The sequence below is a fragment of the Dipodomys spectabilis genome, unplaced genomic scaffold (assembly GCF_019054845.1).
Source record: "Dipodomys spectabilis isolate Male_0828 unplaced genomic scaffold, ASM1905484v1 ptg000141l, whole genome shotgun sequence".
Lineage (NCBI taxonomy): Eukaryota > Metazoa > Chordata > Mammalia > Rodentia > Heteromyidae > Dipodomys > Dipodomys spectabilis.
This window is the reverse complement of record NW_024870818.1, coordinates 2,684,197-2,710,292: the sequence shown is the minus strand read 5'-3', so window position 1 is coordinate 2,710,292 and position 26,096 is coordinate 2,684,197. Positions and strand designations below refer to the sequence as shown.

At 40.9% G+C, this 26,096-nt stretch overlaps 1 protein-coding gene across 1 annotated transcript in view; it reads right to left on the bottom strand.

Moving 5' to 3' along the window:
- The window catches only part of Sertad2 (SERTA domain containing 2), a 114,143-nt gene extending 91,515 nt beyond the window's left edge, over positions 1–22,628 (bottom strand). Inside the window, exons 1-2 of the mRNA XM_042691194.1 lie at positions 22,419–22,628; positions 2,918–3,020 (exon numbers count right to left, since the gene is read on the bottom strand). The gene's annotated coding sequence lies outside the window, so the exon portion shown is untranslated. The remainder of the gene's footprint in view (positions 1–2,917; positions 3,021–22,418) is intronic.
- Positions 22,629–26,096: the final 3,468 nt, after the last annotated feature.

The following is a 26,096-nucleotide window of genomic DNA, read 5'->3' as shown; positions in this document are numbered from 1 at the left end:
GCCCAGCTTGGAACACACTGGCCTTCACTGTGGAAGTGGGTCCTAGTCTCTGAAATTAACTGGAGTTTCGCTTTCTTCTGAAGGGCTATACTCTACATTTTTTTTAATGGTCATTAAAAACTCAAGGGTCTGAGGCTGAGGCAAAAAGATGGCACAGGTTAAGGTCATCTGTGGTAATGTAGTGAGATCATGGTTCAATTTTGTTTAAAGGGCCCAGTACCATGACTCACTTCTGTAATCCCAGCTACTTGAGAAGCAGGCTATCCTTGACAAAAAAAAAAATTTAAGACCTCATCTCATTCAAGCCAGGTATGGTGGTGAGAATCTGTGATCCAGCATAGGTAAGAGGATCACAGTTCAAGGCCAGTCCTGGCAAAACATAAGATCCTATTTCTCCCTTTCTTCCCCCTCCCCTCCCCCACGCCAACAACAACAAAAAAAACTAAAGCAAAAAAGGGCTGGACATATGTCTCACATGGTAAGATTGCTTGCTTAGTAAGCACAAAGCCCTAAGTACCAACAAAAAGGAAAAGAAGTGTGGCTACAGCTCAATGGCAGAGCACTTGCTCAGCATGCACAATCTCCAGTACTGGAAACCAAAATAAAATATACTGAATGGGGAAAAAAAACCTACCACTGATTCTAAGCAATAACGTTTTATTAAATGATTAAGGTCATTAGGAGGGTGTCCGTTGTTATTGTGAGTAACATGAAATGGTCATAAGGTGGGCTTTATTTTCAGACTGTGGTTTTCTGTACAGAGAGGAGAAAAAGGTGGGAAGACCAGAAAGCTAGAAGTTATTCACGTGTTCGCTTCTAGCGGGAATACTGGAGCAGCCAGCTCTAGTATGTGGCAGTGTACGCCCTTACTCAGGCTGTAAACCCTGGAATTCTGGCTCCTCACTTATAAAAAGAGAAAGATGATACTTCACAAAGTGGCGTTGGCTGCAGGAGTCAGAGGGATAAAGCTCATGAGAACATTTGAAAACTGCAATGCCCCCTACAAATCTCAGTGGTACTATTACTTAGTAATAACAATCCTGCCTGAATGGTATTGTTCAACTAACTCTTTTAAGTGCTAAAAAGAAAAAGCTAATGCTTTCTTGGAAGATTAAAATTAAAATTCGAATTTGTTTTCTGCTCTTGTCTCCAGCACGGACAGACAGCAAGATAATTTACTTGAGTGTGATAATGGAAGCCCAACCTGGCTCTTCACTGCTCTCCCACTGACTTCAGTTATCTAACATCTGGCCTCTGCCCTTACTCTTTGTTTACAATTACCAACGATCTCACACAGCGCTGAAAAAGTAATGCTGTAAGATGATAAGCTGGCATACTTGAGGAATCTTTAAAGAAAAATTTTTTTTAAACTTAAAGCTGGCTGGGACAGAACCCCTGCTGCCATTCCTGTAAGCTGCGAGCGTGGGTTTCCCCAGGGCAGTCGGGGGGAAGATCCCCGCCTGCCTGGCTTGCACAGTGCACTGGCTGCTTTCTGCATTGCATTCTGCGGCTCCCAGCCCTGCATGGCCGATCTCTGCATGGCCACTCCCTCCCTAGCAGCTCCTGGGCCAGCAGGCACAATGCACTCCGCACCCTGCTATAGCCCCAGACTCAGATATCCACTGCAGACTGGAGCAGAAGTGAGAGTCCTTGGCCGACAGCTGTTACTCGCTCCCATTCTTTGTCCCTCCCAGAGAAAAGTGGAAGATGGTGAGAAGGAAAGACTCCTTTCCTTTGTTTGAGCAGGTTTGTATATCTGCCCTCTCCTCCTTCAGCCTGCTGCAATTTAAAACCCACTGGTAGAATCATCTTTTAAAGGCAAAACTTTTTGTTTCCATTTAACGATTAAAATGCAAAACAAAAAAAATTTAAGTAGAAATTGAACAGTCCTCTTAGTTTGTTTTAAGCCATTCTCCTTAGGGTATATTTTAGTCAAGTATATGTATAAATACTAGTTATTGTGATTGCTAGTGTAGATAACTTGGAATTATGATAGGTTTATTTAAAATTTACTCTTTGACTGCACACTGTGTGCCAAAGTGTATTTTAAAGAAATAGTTTATTATTTTTAAAACTGTATTTGCCTTTTTAATATACAGGAATTTGAAACACTTTCTATCAGGGATAAGCTAAAATCAACATTAATTTGCTAGGAATGTGAGCTTTCAGGGGAGAAGTTAAGACGATCCATACCTATTCTGCCTCTGTGTGTGTGTGTGTGTGTGTGTGTGTGTGTGTGTGTGTGTGTGTGAGTGTGTGTGTGATTAGCTTTTTTGTTTAAGGCTAACATTATACCATTTGAATCACAGCTCTACTTCCAACTCTTTGGTGGTTAATTGGACATAAGAGTCTCATGGACTTTCTTGCCCAGGATAGCTTCGAACTCATATCTTCAGATCTCAGCCTCCTAAAGTAGCTAGGATTACAGGCATGAGTTACCAGCATCTGACCCTGCCTATTCTTAATATCACCTTGAAAATTCACCTCAGACTCACAAACTGAAAAACAAGACTATCTACAACCTGAAGTATTCCCACTCCATACAAGCAGTTACATAAACCATGGAAGGAAATTGTTCTTTTTCTACTTTTGTAACAGCTTAAAAATCAACCAGTAGAAATGAAAAAAAAAACAACTTTGGAAGGTGTGTGTGTGTGTGTGTGTGTGTGTGTGCTTTAATAACAGACAAATTATATTTTAACGGTGGCGCTTCAACTCTCTCTTCCTCCTCCAAGTAAAATTCTGATTTCTAAGGAACAGAATGGCCCTTTCATGTTGGTTTTGTCTCCTCTAGTTAACAACACAAGAAATCACTATCATTCATCCCTTCAATTTTATGTAGCTTTCAGAGGCCAAATGAGCAACAGCATCATGTGGTTAATAAATCTTGGCAATTAGCTGGTGAGGGCAGACTTACGCTAGATGGTTCAGAAGGCTCTCAGATGCGGGAAGCGGGTTATCTCATTGTCTAGGAGTTCCTGAATGCAGCAAGACTGTGTTGAACTGAACAAACGTCTTCACTGGGGGAAAAAACAAAAAAAATCATATATCATCACCCCACACAGTTAGATGAGAGAGGATGTAAACAAACAGAAAAATTAACAATTGCCACTCTAAAGAAGTTATTTAATACAGTGAAAAGAAAGACACCAATGAGTTATTAGCATATGCCTGTAATCTCAGCACTTGGGAAGCTGAAGCAGGAGAATAGTAAGCTACATAGTCACACTCACACACACACACACACACACACACACACACTCACAGAGGGTGGGAGGGACAGAAGGAGAAGAGAGGACACCACAGAGTTTGGAAGGCCTGAATTTTGGTCACTCTACTACCATTTGCCAAGTTTTCAATTCTCTGAACTTGGCTTGGTGTGTTTCTAAAATAAGAATAACCACAATTCTCTTGGGCATCACACAGGTTTGTTGTTAGGATGATATCTAAACATTCAAAGATAAGTACTATACCTTAAACACTTGAAAAGGCAACCCCAGGATTTCTGACAATAACAAATTTCCTCACACTGCATTTACTCAAGTGTGACAGGAAATGATCAAAGCCAGGCCTTCCATAGCTCTGCCAACTGAGAATCTCTGAAGTGGGTCTGCTATCACAGCCGCCTGGAGTGACGTCAGGCTGCTGTCCACAGGAGGAGAAAGGCTGCCAGCTTCCACTAAGCCCAGGACTGCAGTGGCCAGCTTCCCTTGGCTGCATGGAAATAAGAATGGACTCTTTATGTGTGGTGTGTGTGTGCATTCACTGGGTCACGTGTAGGCACTAAAACAACAAAACTGCTTGGTCTGGGCACACCACACTCACTTCAAATCTTGTTTTCACTAAGAAGATTACACAGACTTGAGCAAAATGCAACTTTCACTTTGGCTGCTTGGAAGAGGGAAAGAATTGTCTCTCATAGAAACTTCATCCTTAGTTTGATTTCACAGCAGAACGGACGATTTCACAGCAGAACAGCCAATTATTCTAGTTTTTACAGAACCTTCTTCAAGCTCCGCAATCACTAAGGAGAAGGAAGACCTTATGGACACCACAGATTTCAAAGCATAAAATATATTCAAGTGTAGTAATGGAGTTTTATAGAAACATCTTCATTTTACCAGTAGTTGGAGTTGCTTTATTTTTTTTTCTGGTGCTAGTCCCGGGGTTTCCACTCCAGGCTGGGGTGTTGTCCCTGAGCTTTAGTCTAGCACTCAAGTCTAGCACTCTACCACTTGAGCCACAGTTCTACTTCTAGCACTTGTGGTGTTTAATTGGAGATAAGTGTCTCATGTACTTCCCTGCTCAAACTGGCTTCGCACTATGATCCTCAGACCTTAGCTTCCTGATCACAGGTGTGAGCCACCAGTGCCTGGCATTGGAGTTGCTTTTTACCTGTAAATTCAGCAAGTATTCATTCAAGTATTAACATACTCTAAATGGATCCACTTTGAGGAGACATCTTGTTACATTTATTACTATAAAGGAAAAAAATCTGGCATATTAACATTTGTCCATTCATAAAATTCCTGGCAGAAAGCAACCTGTTAAATCAAATTTAAAAGAGCAAAAAGAAAATAGGGGCTACATTCATTATAATCTTGTGTCAACTATCCATCACCATCTGGGACAGCAGTCAGATCAGGAATAAGATGGGAACAGATCATGTTTATAACTGGCAATGAAACTTTACTTCAGCCAATAAATCTAGTATAAATCTTAACACTGGAATACTGAAGAAGAGACATGGGGAATATTTTTGGTAGCTGGAAATGTATTTTCTTTGGTCCTACAAGAGTAACTGAAAAGGAGAAAAACTACGGCTCAGTGATTAAAAAAACAAAGCCAAGGAAAACCTCTTGAGTTTGACTTTGGCTCTGTGGCTGACAACAGCATAAACCTAGGTCAGGTTTTTAGTGGAGACAAGCTTTTTTCTCAGTATAGGAGATGATAACAGAAAATACTATTTTCTAATTTATGGAAGAACATTAAGAAAAAGGAAGTTAGCAAGTGAAAGTTTTATGTAACATTACATGACAGGAATTAGAAAAGAACAGAAACATAGGCTGGGGATCCAGCCTGATATTGGCCAACTCTTCTGAGAGCTGGGGAGGAAACGTGCTAAACAAGTAGGAAGTGTTATTAGCACTTCCTTCACTTCATAGTTAGACACAACAATAGCACAAAAATATGGCATCAGCACAAGCTTTCCAGAGTTGGTTTCAGCAAGTAACACTGGACATGTGTTCTTCAAACACCTCAAGAACCTGAGTGCCTGTTCAACGTGAATACTGAAAACGGATACCACAACCTTTGTAGCAATATATGGAAGTCGTTCTGGATTTGAAAGTGGCTGTTAGCAGCTTCACAACTTGACGTAATAAAGGGTACTTGGATGTCCAAATTACTGAGGAGCTAGAACAACATGGTGGCTGGGATGTTTTAAATGCACAAGAATTCCACCATGCTAACAATGAACAATGATTATAGGGCAGAGCTTCACACATTGTGAACCAGTACAGAGTTCACGAACCTTATCTTTCAAAGGAATAAAACTTTGTCTTGCCTCAGTAACAATAAGAAAAACCAAACTGACAATAACCCTGATTCTACCCAACTTAAACTTTGAAAATCGACTATTTAGACTTTATTTTTTTGCCTTTTGACAGGGTCACTATAAAACAAAAACAAACGCACACTGAGAAAACATGACATGTGGAGAGTAGAAATGTGTAGCTAGACTGACCAAGTGTCCATGTTTCCAATTTCACAATGCATACCTAAACTCATGTCATACTCCAGTAAATCAGAACATCACCTGCTCTTCTGGTATGCTATTATCTGCTACATAATAGGAAGCAAAAGGCGTTCTAAAAACTCACTACACTAACAGTCATAGGTGACTACTGCATTTAAATCATTTCAACTTCAAAGCCATGCATAATACCATTTCAGTAACTGGCTAAATGAATATACAGAATTTATTTTGCCAGAAACATTTTCCTAGTCACAAATGCTGGATTTTCCTCAGTACACCATTATGTACTGAGTTTGTACTGATACCTTCATCCCATCCTCATCAAGGAAAACTACTTTTTGTTTTGTATTCCTATGTAAGAGGCAACGCTACTGCTAGCTGAAATACCAACAGCTTGGGCAGAAAAACAATTTGAAAACTTTCAAAAAAAAAAAGAATTATCACACCAATAATCTCCATCAGTAGACAAATGACTAATATAGGATGAAATGGAAAAATTAAAAAAGGTTTCTACTTTTTTTAAGAAATAGGAAATTCAGCCAAGCGCTAATGGCTCATACCACTGTTCAAAGCTAGACTAGGCAGAAAAGTCAGTGAGACACTTACATTCAATTAACTAAAAAAAAAAAAAAAGTTCAAAGTGAAGCTGTGGCCCCTGTGGTGGAGCATCAGCTTTGAGTGAAAAGCTCAGGGACACACCCAGGTGCTGAGTTCAAGCACCAGTACTGAAGAAAAAGAAAGAGGGGGGAGGAGAGAAAGGAGGGAGGAAGAAAGGGAGGGAAGGAGGGAGGGAGGAAGGGAAGGTGGGAGGGAGGGAGGGAGATAAAACATTAAAAGAATGAAAATATTTAAAAATGTGCTGTGTGCAGCGGCTCGGATCTATTGACCCAGCTACTCTGGAGGCTTAGGTGGAAGGGTAAGTTGAGCACACATGTTTAGGACCAGTCTGGACAGCATAGCTAGATCTCATCTCAAAAAAATTCTTATTCATATAATTATTCCATTATAAAAAAAAGATAAGAGTTTCTCCAAAAGATGTGGAACACCCCTCAGAGGCCCATATGCAAGTATGTAGATTCTACAGACAAGCCAAGCAGCAGTGGATCACCTTTCCTCCATCACCCAGTAGATTTGCCACTCATCTCTTGTTATATGTGAGCAAAGCAGAAACACAATAGTTAACTTCCTTATTCTACTGGTGGTGATGGTGGTATTCGACTTCACACACATGAAGCAGATACTTTATCAAGGAGCTACATCCCCAGCCTTTCAAATGCTGTTGTAACTCTAGCTGAAAGAGAAAATACTTCCATTGATAGCATGTTGTTCTTAGGATGCATTAAGTATTGAAAACAATAATAACAACACCACCAAAAGTTCATTCCCCATGTCACTCTAGGGTACTCATAGTCACTATGCGGGTAGAACATAAGCACACTGAGGAAACCAAGCTGTCCTTGTGCAATAGTCTTCATACAAGGGTAGGAAAGGCTGGGGCCCTGACTTGGTCTACCACAACACTGTTTATGCTGGCATCTTTGCCAAATTACAGACAAATTTTTTGACAATTTCATGTTTCACTATAATACAATTCCAATAATATTCTCAAACTACCCTTTGTTTTTGTCCAGTGGCAAATTAATTTTTAAAAGTCCTTCTAGAAATGTAAGAGAAACTGCTTAGCAAGCACAAGTCCCTGAGTTTAAATCCCATATTACCAAAAGAAAAAAAAATTCCGACATTCAAATTGACCAGTAAAGTTTTTTATCTCATAAGATAAAGTTGAAGATGCACATGTTAAAAGGCCAAAATACTTCAAACAAAATACTTAATGGACTGTGGTCCTAAAATTTCACCATTCACTCTCTGAGTGTAATCTCTTTTCCAAACAATTTTTCTGCGAGTACTATACATACATTTTTATGAGCTGGTAAACAATGTTTTCATTGGTCATGCTGTAATTTTTGATCAGAATAAAAATTCCCAAGAAAGAAATGAAAATAATAAAGGACCCGAGACCATAGCAGTTTCCCTTAGAATCTATACAAATTGAGGATGCCTATGAGAAACTGCAATACAGAATCTAGAAAGAAGCAAAAGTGAAGGTAAAGCTCTAAGAACTAATCTATAACAAAAGTTTAAGTGACAAGAGGTAGATGATAAAGCCAAGTGTGGTGGCTCACACCTGTTACCCTAGAGGTAGACATTGGGAATATTGTGGTTGGAGGTCAGCTTTAGGGGGGTGGGGAGTTCATGAGATCTCATCTCAATAAATAAAAGGCTGGGCATGGTAGTTTATGGTGAGCATTAATAGGAAGATTACAGTCCAACAGGCCCAGACCAAAAAAAAAAATGAGACACTATTCAAAGTATAACGAAAGCCAGAAGGATTGGCCAAAAGGACCATGATTGGTTTTTACCTGCTGGACTGAGTGTCTGAAGGAGGAATTAAACCTAATCCATGTATGATCCTGGCACTCAACTCCGTAGCTCTGAAGAAATGTTTCCTATGTATGTCTTTCACATCCCAACAAAGCCAGCCTCTTTCTACTTAGAAAATAACATTTTAGCTTTTTGAGCCTTTGGGTCCTGATCTTTGCACTTTTTTTTCTTCTTTTTTTTTTTTAACTCTGGGGAGTGGAAATAAAAATAAAGTCTGGTTATTAGATGGGAAACAAGAACCATTTCTCTTTTCATTCCTGCCCCTCTACTGCTGGTGGAAACCATAGCTACAGAGTTCAGGCACTGGATGCACAGCAAAATGAAATGTCCACAAAACTTTTCTGCACTGACATTAAAAACTTATCCAAACGCAAGGTAGCTTCACAAGCAAAATATCATTATTTCATCCTTCTTAAAAGTAACCAATAACACTTCAAGGATGTGCAATACAAATTCCAAACCTCCTCCAAACTCCAGGACTTTTCACTGAAACTATAGTTACAATGTTCTTTTTCGTTATTTAAGAAAATTAGTTGACTTCAGAGTTCTGCATTTATTGTGATGTTTCATGACATATCTAGACCTTCATCTGAGATATATAGAAATAGAAAGACATTAAAACATCCCTCAGAAGCTTTGAATTACAGTGTTATCATTCAAAATCCAAGTATTTTCATTATTCACATTTTAACAGATCAACAGGTTCCTCAGCACCACCAAACCTAAAACATTAAACAGACCACCTGAAACTGAAGAGAGACAGTAGACTTCTCTATACTTCTTCCAGCACAGAACCAGGGAGAGCATCCTGTATAGCTCTTTTTTAAGAACTATTTTAGAAGAAAAACGTTAAGAATCTGAAGATTTCCCCATGTTACTGGGCTGTGAAAATTTTGCAGGGTGCTCTAGAAGTTGCCTTAGAAATGTTATAAGGAAACACATCTGACAACCCTCCCTTACCTATTTCTTTTCAAAACAGGCATATTTGGACAAAGACCCTCCTGTGCTGCCACATACTGGCATACATAATTTTGGAAGATAACTTTCTTGTGGTGAGAAACAATCCCAACCCCCCCCCCCAAAAAAAATATTTGCTGGAAAATGAGACATAATCCTTCTTAGACAGGAAGTCCTGAAGAAACCAGCATAGGTCAACTACCATAGTAACCCTAGACTTGCCCAAAATATCAAAGACTATCCTGACAGTCAAGCTACTCAATTTCAAAAAGCAGTTGATTTTGCTGATATTTTTCCATGGGTCATGTGCTTTGCTTTTAATAAAGGGAGAAAATGTATTTCAATTCTTCTGTTTTTATGAATAGCAAAATTGAAGACATTTCCATTCACATTTGATCTGCATCTTGACAATACACACACAGTTGACAGCTTCCCTTCCTGAGCTCTAGAATAACATAAAGGAAGCTGAAATTTTTAAGAAAAAAATAAGATGGGCCAAGATAGGTATTTAACTAGTTCACAAAGTTCACATAACATGTTGTGTGCTGCAGTAGGAAGTAAGAAAATGAACAATAGGAGTGAGGAGGGAAAACTCTGAGTAATGGATGGAGGAGAAAAAAGCAACCAAAGTCCCTTATATACCTGTACGAAAACAGCATAGTGGAATCCACTATTCTACACAATTAATATACACATGTGCTTTAATTTGTGCCCTAGGTACCAAGGAGGAATGACAAGTAAGAAAGACATCTAAAGGAGAATCACCTACACATGCTTACAGTATAGAGGATGAAGTATCAAAGGAAGACAATTTTCTGGAAAACGGGACTTTCTAGAAAATGGAAAGGGGAAAAGAGGAATCACCACAAACTAAACATCAACTTTGTATATGTTGTATTACCTATTTCATATTAGTAATAATCACAGAGGTAAGTCACTCTGCTCCCATTTTACAACAAAGAAAACAGGCAGAGAGAGAAATAATAGACACTGTGAAGAGCTAACTCAGTTTCCACTCCTCCTTTCCTCTCCCTACGAGTCCTTGATTCTCAGCTTTAGGAGGGACACAGGTTAGTCTACGCCAAATGCTCCCCTGATGATAGTTACTGGTCCAGATGTGACTTGATGCCTAATCAGACAGAAAGACTGACAGCCTACATCTGTGGAGAGGTTTCTTATTTCTACAGTGATACTGTACTCTGTAAAATTAGACAGAGTCAAAACAGAAGCTGAAGCTAACAAAAAGTCAAAACTGACAAACAGATGCAAAGAATCTGAGCTATAGAAGTGAACAACTCTGTAGCCTGCCTTACAGATTTGTTGGATTTGTTGTGGAACATGTCTTGAAATCCATGTCCACTGAGCTTGAGGGCAGTTTCTGAAAAGCATCCTGATACAAGAATTTAACTTTCCCTTCAGTGAAAAGGCTCAGGGACAGCACCCAGGTCCTGAGTTCAAGCCCCACAATTGACCAAAAAGAAAAAAGAAAATGCTCTGACCCCATAAAAATAGGTATGCCAGATGCCGATGGCTCAGGACTATAATCCTCGCTACTCTGGAGGCTGAGATCTGAGGATCACGGTTCAAAGCCAGCCCAGGCAAGAAGTCCATGATACTCTTAATTTCTAATTTAGCACCAAAAAGCTGGAAGTAGAGCTGTGGCTCAAGTGGTAAGATACTATCCTTGAGTAAAAAAAGCTCAGAGACAGTGTCCAGGCCCAAAGTTCAAGCCCAAGGACTGACACAGAAAACAAAAACAAAATAAAACCCTCCAAGTAGTGGCCTTACTTGCAAACAAAAAAAGATACCCGCTATGTTTAGCAAAAATTCCCAAGTTTCATATTCTGCAGAACTTTTTACTTCACATACATTTCATTTTCAGTAGACTTACGGATTTTGATGGCTTAATAAATGAAAATAAACTTGTAGGGAAGATTTTAAGTTATTATTTTCTAAGATGTGCTATTGTGGTTATAGGGGAACATCCTTTTCTCAGGAGATGCACACTGGAGTACTTAATAGGAGAGTAGTGATGCCTGAAGCCGACCTTCACTGGGCACAGAAAAACAAGTAATACATACAGAGAAAGAGGGAGCGAGCCAGTCATAAAGCAATATGGCAAAATGTTAATAATTACTGAGTCTCAGTAGAGGGAGTGTGGGTGTGTATTGAATTATTCAAAAGAGTTTGGGTGCAGGAGAGATAGCACGGTCTAGTGTGACTGGGCATCAGAATAACCCGGGACTTTCAAAACCAGAACCTCATCTCTATCATTGTAGTTTGTCTTGCTGGGAGGGCAGAAAGAGCTTGAGCTCTAAAATCACAGCTCATTAGCATGCTGACAGTCCCAATCCCAGAAACAACTCATTAGGCTATTTTTATTCATGAAAAATTGCTTTTTTTCACTTAATACAGATTTAATAACAATAAAGAAATTAATATAGAACACACTCCGGATGAATTAAGAAATACTCAACATTAAATAATGGCCTAACAAACTCACACTATGCGTCCCATAGTCTTTATGGATCGGCATGCCAAAACTGGGGGGAAAAAGAACAATATTGTTTAAGAAGGAGCATCAAGCCATTTAACCTTACTAAAATTACACTCTACCCCATGTCAAAGATGACTCATAATCTGTTCAAGAATAAGGATAGGATTGCTTGAAATCTATCCAAGTCCAATTCTACAAATTCCAATTTTTTTAATTACTTAAAGGTATCCCAATGTGTTCTATATGTGGAAAAAAATGCACTTTAAAGCCCAATATATACATTTAAGCCAGTGCACAAGCCTCCTCAGTTTTGTTTTCTTACTTAAATGAATTGCAGCCCAGACTAACTCAGACATAAAATCAAGACCCTAACTTAAAAATAATGAATGCAGAAAGGGTTGGAGGTGTGGCTCAAGTGCTACAGAGTCTGCAAGTATAAGGCCCTGGAGTTCAATTGTAAAAAAAAAAAAAAAGGAAATTACAAATGTATTTCACAGACAGCCCCAGTGGCTCATGCCTGTAATATTAGCTGCTCAGAAGCTGAGAGCTGAAGATCACAGTTCCAAAACAGCTGGAACAGAAAACTCCTGAGACTCCAATTAGCCAGAGAAAAAGCTGGAAGCTTAGCTGTGGTAGAGTATTAGACTTGAACAACAACAACAACAAAAAAAAAAGGAGGACAACTCCCAAGCCCTGAATTCAAGCCCCAGTATCCCAGGACCAGCACAGGCGTGCGCGCATGTGCACGCACACACACACACACACACACACACACACACACACACACACACACACAGAGATTTTATCTTCATAATGTATATTACAACCTAAGTGACTTTTATAAAAATTGTATTGGTTATATAAGTTCATACACTTAAAGCATATAATTTGTAAGTTTTAAACTTACACAAATACAATGTATTTGTCCTACCTCTAACATAGGTAACAATACATAAGCACATGTACATAAAAAGAGAGTGCCAGCATTTTCACATACTCAGAAAAATGAAATGCAAAATAAAAACAAAAGCCATAGTTACACAACTGTATCCTGAAGATTTAAACACATACTCAACAGGAATTTCAGCTAATTCCCAAGCAAACAATTAGACAGATTATACCTACATATTACAGCAATATATACAGACTTACTAATTGTGATATTAGGCTCAGGTATTCCCTTCCTGCAGGCAAACCTGCTCCAGACAAAACTGAGGAAGTATCTTTGGAAAATGTCAATGTCTCTAGCTGCACTTATTTGCTACCCCCTCTCTCTAGTATTTTTTTTTTTCCATTTTTCAGGAAACTCCCCTTAGCCATAGCCACAGCACCTTCATGAATGTACCAGACATCCTAGTTGCAGGATATTTTTTTTCATTAATCTAATAGGCCAGGCATGGTGGTGCACATCTATAATCCTAGCTCCTCCAGAGGTGGAGACAAGAAGGTTCAAAACTAGTCAATGCAAAAAAGTTAGTTATCAAGAGCCAATCTAAGTTAAGTTAGTGTAGTTGGAGCAGGCCTGTGATCCCTACTAAGGGAGAAAGACTGCATCCGGGGTCTGTCCTAGGCAAATATTTAGACTCTTCCTGAAAAGTAACAAAAGCAAAAAGAAATAGGTGCTGAGTGCTGGTAGCTCACACTTAGAATCCTAGCTACTCAGTAGATGAGATCTTAGGATTTAGGTTCAAAGCCAGCCTGGGTAAGAATGTCTGTGAGACTCTTATCTCCAATTAATTAATCACCAAAAAGTCAGAAATGGAGCTGTGGCTTAAGAGGAAGGATGCTAGCTTTGAGCAAAAAGAGCTCAGGAACAGTATCCAGGCCCTGAGTTTAAGCCCCAGAACTGGCACATAAACATGCGCGTGCGCGCACACACACACACACACACATACACACACACACACACACACACACACACACACACACACACAGAGTGCTAGAGACATTGCTCAAATAGAGCAGCTGTATAGCAAGTGCAAAGTCCAGAGTTCAAACCCGAACTAAAATGCACCAATGCTGTATCCATGTAGTCTATTCTCAGGTCAGTTTCATCTCACGAGAGGGTAGTGAATGCCACACCTGCAAAGATACTGTTTCTTCTCCTTTTCCTCCTGATCCTGCTAAGTCACTGTAGTAGTTTGGACACCCCTAGGTACCCATGGCATAGAGAAGGCCTTCTAATCACTTTTGCTTAGATAATAAAGGATGGGTTCCTAAAAAAGCCTTCCAGAACTTCTAGAAGGCCAGTCTGCCTGAGGATCTAGCTTACAGTATTGACATAACCTGGACTCCTCTTTATGCTAAATTACATATTGCCAAGTAGGAAAGATTTCATTTCCATGTGGAAATCTTCTGTATCCAGCTAGACCACGAGCACCATTACGGGCAGCTGCCATGTCTTATTATCATCTTTCATACTCCCTAGCACTTAGAGCAGGCTTTAAATATTTATGAATAAAATAAAATAATGATAATCATTACCTTATATGTTCTATGGAATAAATGTTACTTGCACTGCATAAAAACAGGATTATCTACTTGAATACTTGAGGTAAAAAATGAACACTGAAGGTTTTATTTGTTTATATAGAAAAATGACACAAGTACAGCCACTGAAACAAAACAAAAATGAGTTCTTAACATACAGTAGACAAAACAAACTAAAGATTTTCTTGCTAATTGTGCAATATAATCAGATGACTACATTTCCATTGGGCAACTTTCAGGGTTACCTTTTTTTTTTCTCCAGGCTCTGTCACAAAGGAACAGGAGAAAACAACTTTGAGTGGGTAAAAAAAATCCTAAGAGAAATTTCACACCATGTCCACTGTAAAGTCTCCCCAGCTTAATAAATGAAAAAGATTCATAATTTCTGGTGAAAACTACCGGTAACAATATTGGGTTTTATTTTTTTTTATATTTCAACTCAAATTCAAATAAAAATTGTCCACTTGGGTGGAATTTTGTTTTAGTACTTCGGATTTAGGATTTCCTTTACACAACATCAAAAGACATAAAATCCACATGAAGAATACTTAATTTTTCTGGTCACTACTGTACAATGTTTAGTTATGACTACTCCAAATATAGATAACAGGCTGTTGTGCACATCAAAAGCTTGTTATCTCGTTTCCGCAAGGATGGTAGTGTTCATTTCTTTACTTTACAGCTACACCACAAGTGCCTGATGACATGAGCTGGCACATGGTCGGTGCTCAATAAATATTGCTTTAATCAACTCGCTGAGTGACCGAATGGAAGCCAAAATGGATACAGGTGTCTAGTAGCTTAAGCTTTTTCCCTAAGGCACAGATAATAAAGCACAATTTCTATTCTTAAAAATCTCTTATTTAATCAACTCTGAAATGCAGCTTATCTAATTTTCTATTTGAATTGTTGATAAATAAAAATAACAGACTGCTTGTTTCCTAAGTCAAAAGGAAGATTCATTTTATCTAATGCAATCTAAAAATCTGAACAATGTCAAGTAGTTTGAGAAACTCTTAAAGATTCTCTAAGAGTTCAAGGTATTTATTTAAGTCCTTAGGAAAAGTTTCAATATACAGGATATTTGAGTGTGTGTGTGTGTGTGTGTGTGTGTGTGTGCGCGCGCGCGTGCCTGCGCATGCATGCCAGTCCTACAGCTTGAACTCAAGACCTGGATGCTGTCCCTGAATTTTTATGCTCAAGACTAGTCTCTATTGCTTGAGCAGCAGCTCCACTTCCGGCTTTTTGGTAGTTAATTTGAGGTAAGAGTCCCACAGACTTTTCTGCCAGGCTGGCTTCAGACTGCAGTCATCAGATATCAACCTCCTGAATATCTAGGATTACACTGGTACTCAACTCTCACAGGATTTTTTTACATAAATCTTGTTTGAAAATGCTATTTGGGGATGTAGGGTATGGCTTGGTTGTAGACCATTTGCCTAGGGTCCATGAGTTCCTGGGTTCAATTCACAGCATCATAAAGAAAGAAATATTCATTTCATACTTTGATTTTCAGAGTAAAAAGAGCCTTTTAAGTCAAAACAAAAATAAACTCAAGGGCTATATTTCATTTACACAGAAGCCTGGCAGACAATAAAGACGATGCTACTTCACCAGAGACCATTAATCATCCCACAATGTGAGTCCTGGTAAACTTCACCCATATGCATGGCTTGATGTTCTTTGGTTTTAAGGAGTTCAAAACAAAACAAATCTCAACCAAAGAGCTGCTTTTCTCACTGCTGTGGTGTTCTCAGGCCAGCTACTCCACACACAATCAGGTGACTGTGGTCATCCAGAAGCAGTCTCCAAAGCTCACTAGGTTCCGGGCCTGAGCAAAACAAAGCTTGGATGTCTGAGACTTTCCCAGGTAGTGTGGACAGGAAAAATTCTCTGGGATTTCTCCCCACCCTGCTCCCCCAATAGATTAATAGAACATCAGTAACAAATATGGAACAGTTTTTCATTGTATTACTTACACCAGTAACTAACTACAGTAGTAACTGATAAATATGTTCCAGTTTTTTTCTTGTTACCACTACTTCACAAAAGCTAAAACTTGATCTTAAATTTATAAAGTGGCTCACTGATAAAATGATTGAAAAGCTCATCTTTCAAGATAAGGCAAAGGACACTTTTCCATATAGGTTTTTCCATTAGTCTAATAAGGCAGACTGAAATTTAAAAAAAAAATCATCCACTCTATACTATACTACAGAAGCAAATGCACACAGAGCCAAAGGGGAAAATACTACTTTGGTCAAGGACAAAAGAATCCCAATGATTCATGGGAAAGGCATACAACAAATAAGAAAAATGTCACATATAAGGAAAAGGTAAACTAACAGGGAAACATGAAAATTGAAAACAATGTTAAATCAGAAGAGGGTTTGGGTCATTATTCGATATGTTAAAAGTAAATATTCATTGCTAAAGATTTACACACACCACCACATAGAACATCAATACAAAATTGAAATTCCAAAGGGGAGAAGAAAACGGACTATTCTGACTATTGTGTTTCAAATGGTTGGCTGTTGAACAATAAGAACTAAAGGGCAATATATTTTCAAATCTGCTTTAAGCTGGGAATTGGTGGCTCATGCCTGTAATCTGGGCTACTCAAGAGGCTGAGGTTTGAGGATGGAGATCTGAAGCTAGCCCATCAAGAAAAGTCCATTAAACTCTTATCTTCAATTAACCAGCAAAAAGCTGGAGGTAGATGTGTGGCTTGAGTGGAAAAAGCCAAGGAAGAACTCAAGGCCCTGAATTCAAGCCCCAATACCAGTGCAAAAAAAAGCTTTTTTTCTTGTTTTTTTGTTTTGGGCTATACTGGGATTTGAACTCAGGACCCTCTACTTACTAGGCTGTTAAGAAGGCAAGTATGACTCTTGCAAGGCTTTTGACTTTTAAATTTTAAAGATTCTTATTTCATTTTTAGAGACAAGAAAAAATGAATTCCTTAAAATATAGACTTTCTGTACATGCCTTCACTAGCCATCCTAAATGAAGAACTGGTATAAAGCAAATCTTCCAAGCACTATTTTCTGAAATGTGCATCTTTCGCTGCACTCACTATACATGGAGTATAAAGAGGGTCCCATAGCCAAGTACTTCTTTTGAAATTTAAAAATAAACAACATGACTAATTTTCCCTTTGAATATATTTATTTATCTATGCATGTATTTTTTTTTTCAAAACAGGGTGTTACTATGTACCCAGGTTGACCTCAAACTTTTCATCTTCCTGCCTGAGCTTCTAGAGAGCTGAGATTACAGGTAGGGTCTGGCATGGTGGTGCACATCTATAACCCCTGAACTGGAGAGGCTAAAGCAAGAGAAAGGTCTGAGGCCAGCTGGGGCCCCACGGACCAGCAAAAAAAAAAAAAAGACAGAGAGATAAATAAGCATAGAAATCACAACGCCTAATATTTACGTCTGCTCCTGTTTTCTCTTCTTTCCAAGTAATTCTTCACAAGTCTTGTATTTTTAAAAGTTGGAAACATGAGAGATATAGTAACATGCCACAACATGCAATTGCAGCTCCTTGGAAGGCTGACATAGAAGGATCATTTGAACCTAGCACTTCAAGGCCCCAGTGGGGCAACAGCAGGATTCCTTCTTAAAAAAAAAAAAGAAAGAAAGAAAAAGGGGGGCTGGGAAGGTGGCTCAGTGGTAGAGCGCTTGCCTTGCATGCCTGAGGCCCTGGGTTCGATTCCTCAGCACCACATAAGCAAAAAGAAAAAGTCGGAAGTGATGCTGTGGCTCAAGTGGTAGAGCACTAGCCTTGAGCTGAAGAGCTAAGGGACAGTGCCCAGGCCCGGAGTTCATGTCCGGACCCAAAAAAAACAACAACAACAAAAAAGGCAACATTGCACATGTCCATAAAACATCTTCACAAAACATCTAAAAAAAGCTAAACATCACAAAAAAGCTAAAACAGCTGAGCGCCAGTGGCTCATGCCTGTAAGCCTACTACTCTTATCTCCAATAAACCACTAGAAAACCAAAGTTTTGCTGTGGCTCTAGCAGTAAGAGTGCTCGCCTTGAGCTTAAGAGCACAGGAACAGTCCCAAGCCCAGAGTGCAAGCCCCTCAACTGACAAAAAAAAAAACAAAACAAGAGATATGAGATATGCTAAAATGTGTCAAGTGAAAAATATGAGTCCTTTCATTTTGCAGACCAGACACGTAAGTGTTCTAAGTGCCTATAAATTCTTTTGTTAAAGTTTTCCCTTACATTAACTGTTTTTATGAACAGCCAGGAGTGGTAGTGCATGCCCATAATGCCACGCACTCTCAAGCCAAAGCAGGAGGATCACAATTCCAGCCAAGCTTGAGCTATGTAGCAGAATCCTATCTCAAAAACAAAACAAAAAAGAGATCTAAGTTTTCTTTTTTTCTTTTTTGGGGTCCGGTCGTGGGGCCTGAACTCTGGGCCTGGGCGCTGTCCCTCAGCTCTTCAGCTCAAGGCTAGTGCTCTACCACTTGAGCCACAGCACCACTTCCGGCTTTTTTTCTTTTTGCTTTATGTGGTGCTGAGGAATCGAACCCAGGGCCTCAGGCATGCAAGGCAAGCGCTCTACCACTGAGCCACCTTCCCAGCCCTGAGGTAAGTTTTCTTAAAACTGATTTTAGCCAATAAAAAAATGTAATATAATGTGTTCAATTAATGTAATTTGGTTAAAAGATTCTATACAGAAAAATCATCCACATGATATCTCATGTACTTAAAAAGTTGTAACAATGTTATGGAACATGGTAAGACTTCTGAGTAGATTAGTATTCAGACTGTCTTATTGAGACTCCTTCTTTTATTAAAGATAGTTCTTGCATTTTATAACTTTGGAGGGCATAGTAATTAAACTGGATTTTATTGACAAGTAAAATAGAATGGTTCTATAAACGAAGCAAGTAGTAGACTCCATCAATTTTGCTTGTTTAAAACTATTTTTTCCTAATTGTGTAATACCTAGTAAGTGTGTGGTTTAAAGTTTAAGTGTCTTATTTTCAAATTATATATACCTCTTTTATGATTCCTACCACACTATTTACTGCAGATATTTCAATAGCTAATTATTATTAAGGCTGTTCAAGAGAAAGAGTTTTACTCTTGAATAAAAAGAGGAATAAAGCTTTCATCCTTAGAGAAATGACGCCATTTTATTTTACATTGCTAAGGTTGATGGATTCTCCTTTACTTTTATTAATTCAGAAGCAAGAATAACACATTCATTCATAAGCTAATTTGTCTAGTTCACATTAATTAAGGACAGAAGGTTAGGAGTCAGAAAGTCTTATGATTAAAAAATGGACAAGTCAGGTAATAAAGATATTACCTTTTCAATTTAATCTTCAAAGTGAAACAGTGTTTCTTAACAAAACTATATTATATTGTTACTACAATACTTATTTATATAATATTCTTTAGCTACAAATAAGTAAGAAGTGAGATTTCAATTCAATTATATAAATACCAGTGTTCTCTACAATATCATTCATCACATTCATTCCAGTACATATGAACAACTTGTGTATAACATTGTACAATTAATTCCACAAGTACTAATTACTCTTCTTTATATTCTAGGCCCTTTACTAAGGCACCTGATAGTGCCTGATTGAAGCACCATTGTTATCCTCAAAGAACTTTCTGCTTAGTAGAGGAGAAACCCACAGATACAACTTATGATATGTATTATAACTGTAATGGAGGCATGTTCATTCTATTATCCAAGGTTTAATGAAAGAACAGTAAACTTAGCTCATCCAATAGCTCATCCAATAACAGAACTCAATTCTGTTCATCCAATAATTCGAATTTCTTTTTTCTTCTCTTTTTTTAGACAAGGGCTTACTATGTAGCCCAGGCTGGCTTCAAATTTTCAACCTCCTGAGCACACTACAATGCCCTGCTTAGTAACTAAATTTCTTAAAATTTCATATAAACTCTAGCTCACGTATCATACATGTTGAGAAATAACTGCTAATTTATTAACAGCAATGATTACGCCTTTATAAAAATGTGCTTCTAAAAAAAAAAGTAGTCATCCATTTTTCAAGGTATACAAATGACCCAAAGAGAGCAATTTGGAAAGCAGTATTAAACACTATACAAAATCTTTATGAAGTCACTGTCCTCACGTTAACCCTATGAAATGATATATTATATTATTCCCTTTGACAGATGAGGGATTGAAAGGCACCTGGTCCAAGGTCAGAGATGGCAACAGGAAATATCAAGACTTCAACCTATAGAATTTAATTCTAGAGGTCAGATTTTTGTTGTTGTTGTTATTTAGTTGTTGTAGTTTGAGGACAATATCTCACTGTTGTTCAGGCTGATATGGAAGTGCTGGGCTCCAGCAATTAGCGAGGCTACCAGCTAACTTCAGAGGGCATAGTGATTAAACTAGGTTTTAGGAATCAGATTCTTACCTATTCCACTGGACATCGGTTCTGCCCATGTTGAGGATGGAGTGCTAACACTCAGTGCTCCTTGACAAGCACTTTCACTAATCCTTGCAACAACCCTGTGAAAACAAACCTTCCTTCCCATTTACCTTGCCAATCAGCACTGGCCAAATAGAAACCTACCCAAGGTCCCAGAGCCAGTGAGGGATGGTGACAAGATTCAAATTCAGGCAAGATGGATCCCCTGTGCTATGAAGCCTTTCAAAGACTTAGTATCACCCTCGTGAAAAATGTCACATGGTGAGCTCTCTTAATCAATTCAAAAAAGGCTTTGTCTAAGTCTTCCAGATACACACTGAAAGTTCTAGGGGCACTCTACAAGACAGCACTTACATGTAAGTCACTTTTCAACTTTGCCACTTCGAACTGATCATAAACACATTTCTGCTCTTTAAAAAGAAGTCTCTCTGAAGGAACTTGGCAGATTTCAGTACAGGAACAGCCTATTCTTTAAAATTAAATTTAGTAACAACTTATTCTAGTTAGTCTGAAAGAGAAGGAGAGAATAAACTACTAAGAGGTCTTTCCTGTCCTTTAATATTTCAAAACATGTTTGGTTTGGCCTAATTTGAATCTTGTGGACAACTAGCCCAGGACTTGATTCAAAAAGAGTAAGAGCAATTTAAAACAGCTGCGTCCTAAACAGCGGCCCTCAAAAGCTAATTCAGAGTAACCATTTCTTATAATTCTTACTTTTCTCTCAGACTACTAAAGATACAGAAGATAAGCCTTTCAGAAAGCAAAGAGGCAGCAGGTACTGTGTACTTTTGAGCCATAGACTACCACCAAAGTAAAAAAATGTACAAAATTCTGTAGGATGACCAATCCAAAGAGTCGATTTCAACAAAAGCTCATTATCAAAAGAAACATAATCCACAGCCAGGCACTGGTAGCTCCTGCCTGTAAATCCCAGCTGCTCAAGAGGTAGGTTCGAAAGCAACCAGGGTAGGAAAGTCTGTGAGGCTCTTTATCTCCAATTAACTTCCACATAGCTGGAAATGGAACTGTGCCTCAAGTAGTAGAGTGCTAGCCTTGAGCAAAAAACATAAGGGACAGCCATAGGCCCCGAGTTCAAGCCCCAGTACCAGCACAGAAAACAAACAAGAAGAAACATAATCCCTATTTCTCTTCTGTCCCTAACATACTCTACTGTTGTCAAAATTACAAAATCCTGTGTTGTAATGCCTGCGTGAAACACAGTGAAGTGTCAACCTGAATTTCCATCTTACCTTGCTTTCCTCCAACAGCTTCAAAGACTTCATAACCTTTAATACTGAATTCAAGTGATTTTTTTTAAAAAAAAAAGCTATAGAATTATTTTAAAAATAAAAGCACGGAGTGACGCCACTAGGCAACCAGTCTTCTCTTCCTCTATCACCATGCATTCAAATTAAAAATACCTTTGATTAAATAAAAGTTAACTTCGATGTAGACGCAAACGTACCCATTAGTCATTTTACACTTTTGGCCGGTCACACCGTCTATCAGATCACATCGCTGAGTATTAGAGCACACCAGGCAGGCAAGAGACAGAAAGCATGCCATGGCCAATTATTTTTATGAGCGGTACCATGCCCCCACGGTGGAGGGCTGGCTGCACCTAGAAATACGGCGGGGCTGGTGGTGACTAAGGGCGGGGAAGGGGGCGCCCGGGAGGGGGGTCGCCCCCTCTAATCCACACCGGACCACTGCCTCCAACCCATAGCCTGGTCCCTGCCCTCCCCCAAAGTGGACTGCCTACCACATTTTTTCAGACGCCCTCCCCCCCTCCAAAGTGGGGGGGGGGGACCACCGTACTCACCCTTCTACGATTAAGTAGGCACCTGGTCCAGCTCCGAGACGGCTCGGGGTGGCAGCAGGGGAGGGGACACGTCTGGGCTGTGGGCGGGGGTGTCGGTGCGTCACTCGGGTGCAGGACGGTGACTTGGATGGGTGGGCGTGGAGAGGAGCAGGGAAACCGAGTCACGACCGAAGAGGGAGGTAGAAAGACGAACAGGATGGGGAGGGGGGCTCCCTTAAACAAGCCCACCGGTCCCGACGACCCCGGCCCCGGGAGGGGACTGAGAATCGGGGCGGGGAGGAAGAATGGACTGTCAACCAAGGTCTAGCCGGCGAGCGAGCGAGCGAGGACCAGACTTTAAAGGGGCGAAAGTGAGCGAGGGCGGGAGGGGCGCCGGCGGGAGGCGGCTCCGGGTCTATCCCATGCCTCCGCGGCCCCCGAGAGGCGGAGGCGGCGGGCCGAGGGGAAGTTGCCGCGGCTCCCGAGGAGAAGGCGGCGAGGGAGGAGGACGTTGCACCCTAACAAGTACAGACAGACAGCCATGGATCAGAGGGACGCTGCGAGCAGGGGCGGCCGCGGCGGGGCGAGCGGCAGCACCGCCTGCTCGGCTCGCTCAAGACATTTAATTGGATTGATGGGTTGTGCAGTGACTCACAGACTTTACAGAGTCGTACGGCAGTCCCCGCCCAGCTGGACCGGGGAGATGCGGCGGGGACCGGCAGGCGAGCGGGCGGGGCAAGGGGCCGAGGGAGAACCAGAAGGGGAGGAGGCGACCGGGAGAGCCAGGCGTTGAGGGGGCGGGATGTGGAGCAGAGCCACCCAATGAAGAGGCTCGCCGCTCCAACGGACGTGAGTTTCCTCCAATAGCGATGTGGCTCGCTAGGCGGCTGGCTTCGCCCCTGGCCCAATGAGTCTTCTAAGGACACTGCCGCGAACCAGGTGGGGGGAAGTGGAGTGGGGGGTGGGGAGAGGTGGGTGGACGTTGAAGGGTGGAGGGAAAGACAAGCGGCTGGAGACCGGCGGAGTCACTCTGCCCGCCCCAACTGCGCCTTCTGCCAATCCCAGCGCGGAGCGGGAGTGATTGACGCAGGCATGTGACCAGTGAGGAGGAGAAAGTGGCTAGCCCGAGGGAAGGAGCGGGCGGGTCCACGCGGTCCCGCCCTCCCTCCCTCCCTCCCCACTCCTCTGCGCGGTCCTCCCGCCCGCCTGGCTCGGGTCAGTCACGCAAATAGCAGTGTGAGGGCTGGTGGGGAGGGGCGGGGTGCTGCTGGCTGCGTGACAGCGATAGGGACTGGCTGTGCTGCCGGCTCCACGCCCGCGGGAGGAGGTGGCGGCCGAGGATGGCCCCCGCGCAGCCTCCTGCCGGGCGATGCCTGGGAGCCCCTGCAGCCAGACCCCAGCCCTGGGGGTTGCCCAGGCGTGGGGGTGAATCAGATCCAAACTCGGCCCCGAGTCCAGCCAGTGCTTACTCCTGAAGGCAGTCCCGGGTGAGGTCCGGCGGATGAAGCAGCCTGAAACAGCCCGAGACACCCAGGGCTTGACCACTGCCCCTGCTCCCAGGCTTTGCCTGTTTTGTGGGAGACTCGGACTAGGGTGTGGGCCGGTTGAAACGGCTCCTGGACACGAACGCGGCTTTACTGAGAGTTTCAGGGGGCGAGGGGGTGGGCGGCACTTCTCAGCAAGCGGCAGCGAAGCTGTATGGGCTGCGCATATATATAATATATATACATGTTCATATTCCACGTCCCACACGTCTTTCTCCTGCTTCCTCACCTTGAACCCCGAAGGCAGTCCTGGCCCATGGCAGGGCGCACCCACTGAATATCCTCTCTGCCGATTCCCAAGAGGGACGGCGTTTCTCAAGAGGTTGGCCACTATCCAGGAACCATTTCACACACTCTTAACTCTTTACATGCACTTGAACTTGGAAGTCATGATTATTCCCCTACTGGTGATGAATAGAGATCCCCCCCCCCCCTGCAAACCAAACACTAGCAGCGATGTACCTTCTTCCCCACGAAGTGCATTCTTGAAACTTAAAACAATCGAGTCCTGCCAAGAAACCAACGAAAGACAAATCAGACATTGCATTCCTGTTCAGGTCTACTTTGAACACACAATATCTATTTTCCACAATGTGAGTCAACTAAAGAGGCAGAAGATTTTATTTAGGGTCTTGAAGTGAGATAGGTAGATAGACAGATAGATAGATGGATAGATAGATAGAAGATAGATAGGTAGATAATAGATAGATATAACTGAATCCTACAGTGCTCTAGAATTGAGATATTAAGTGAAGACCAACATTTCCTCTAGCCATATCGACTTTCCTTGGTTATTGTCACTTTATGATACAGATCCTTCCCCTACGCTTAGTTGTAACATAAGCCTGTCACCTCTCACCTCTTCCACTTCTGATTTTAGCCCTATTCTATGATTTCTTCCTGTAGTTCTGGAATTCACTCATAAAAATGATCTGTGCCACGACCTTCCTGTAGCACACATCTTGTGAACGTGTGGGTGTTTCCATGTATTAAAACTCCTTTGGAAGTCTGTAGGGCAAAGAAACTAGTGCACCCTGCCCCGGAGTTGTGATGAGCCACACAGCAGTGTTCCCTTAGCCAGATCACTCTATGGTAAGCTGCATAAACTAGTGGGGGAAAATGCTCCATGCCTAATGTGGGTTACAGCACTACACTGAAGAATGCACTAATGATACATTTTAGGAAGCCTTTTGCTTATTTCCTCTGCTGAGTTTATGGATAGGTGAATATAGCTGGTTATTGTTCTATATGCTGTGATGAAACTAATAATATAGAAGCTTCTGAGTGTAGACATACACAAGAATCTTTCAGAGGATCTCCAAATACCCAGGCTTAGCATCTTGTGGCAGAAATGGCCCCATTGTCCTTTGTTATTGGCATGTTTCCAGTCCCCACCAAGTGTTACTTTCTAATTCTGCTCTCTCTATTCTAGGATTCTTAAAGTATTATGTAAGGCCCACCCAGAGTCCTGGGTCTGCTCTGGGGCCTATTGAGTCATTATCTCTTTAGGTCATCCCTGGACATCTACGTTTTAAAAGTTAGTAGCACAAGGTGTAAAATAGCTTCATTGTGATATTTACAACATGCATATGACATGTTTTGATCAAATTCACCATCTATTACTTGGTTTTTTGTTTTGTTTTTGTTTTTGGTGCCAGTCCTGGGGCTTAAATACAGGTCCTGGGCATTCTCCCTGAGCTTTTGTGCTCAGGGATAGTGCTGTACCACTTGAACCACAACTCCATTTCTGGCTTTTTAGTGATTAATTGGAGATAAGAGTCTAATGGACTTTGCTGCCTGAGCTGGCTTTGAATGACAATCGTTAGATTTCTCGGTCACTCTTTCTTAACCCTTCTCAGAACATTTACTTTTTAAGCAAATACTCCACATCACTTAAATAAATATTAAAACTTAGAGCATAAGAATAATATAAATAAGTACTTTGAGAACCCTTGTTTTTTTTCTTTTTTCCTCTTCTTTTCCTTTCAGAGGTCTCTTTTCTCTTTCCCATAGGCTTTTTATTTTTCATGCTTGTGATTACATCTGTCCCTTACACACAGGCCTTGGGTAGAGGGTAAGTCCTAAAAAAAAAAAAGAGAGAGAGAATGAAGTTGGCAAACTGTATTTCATAAATGACACAGGAAAAGCAAGATGT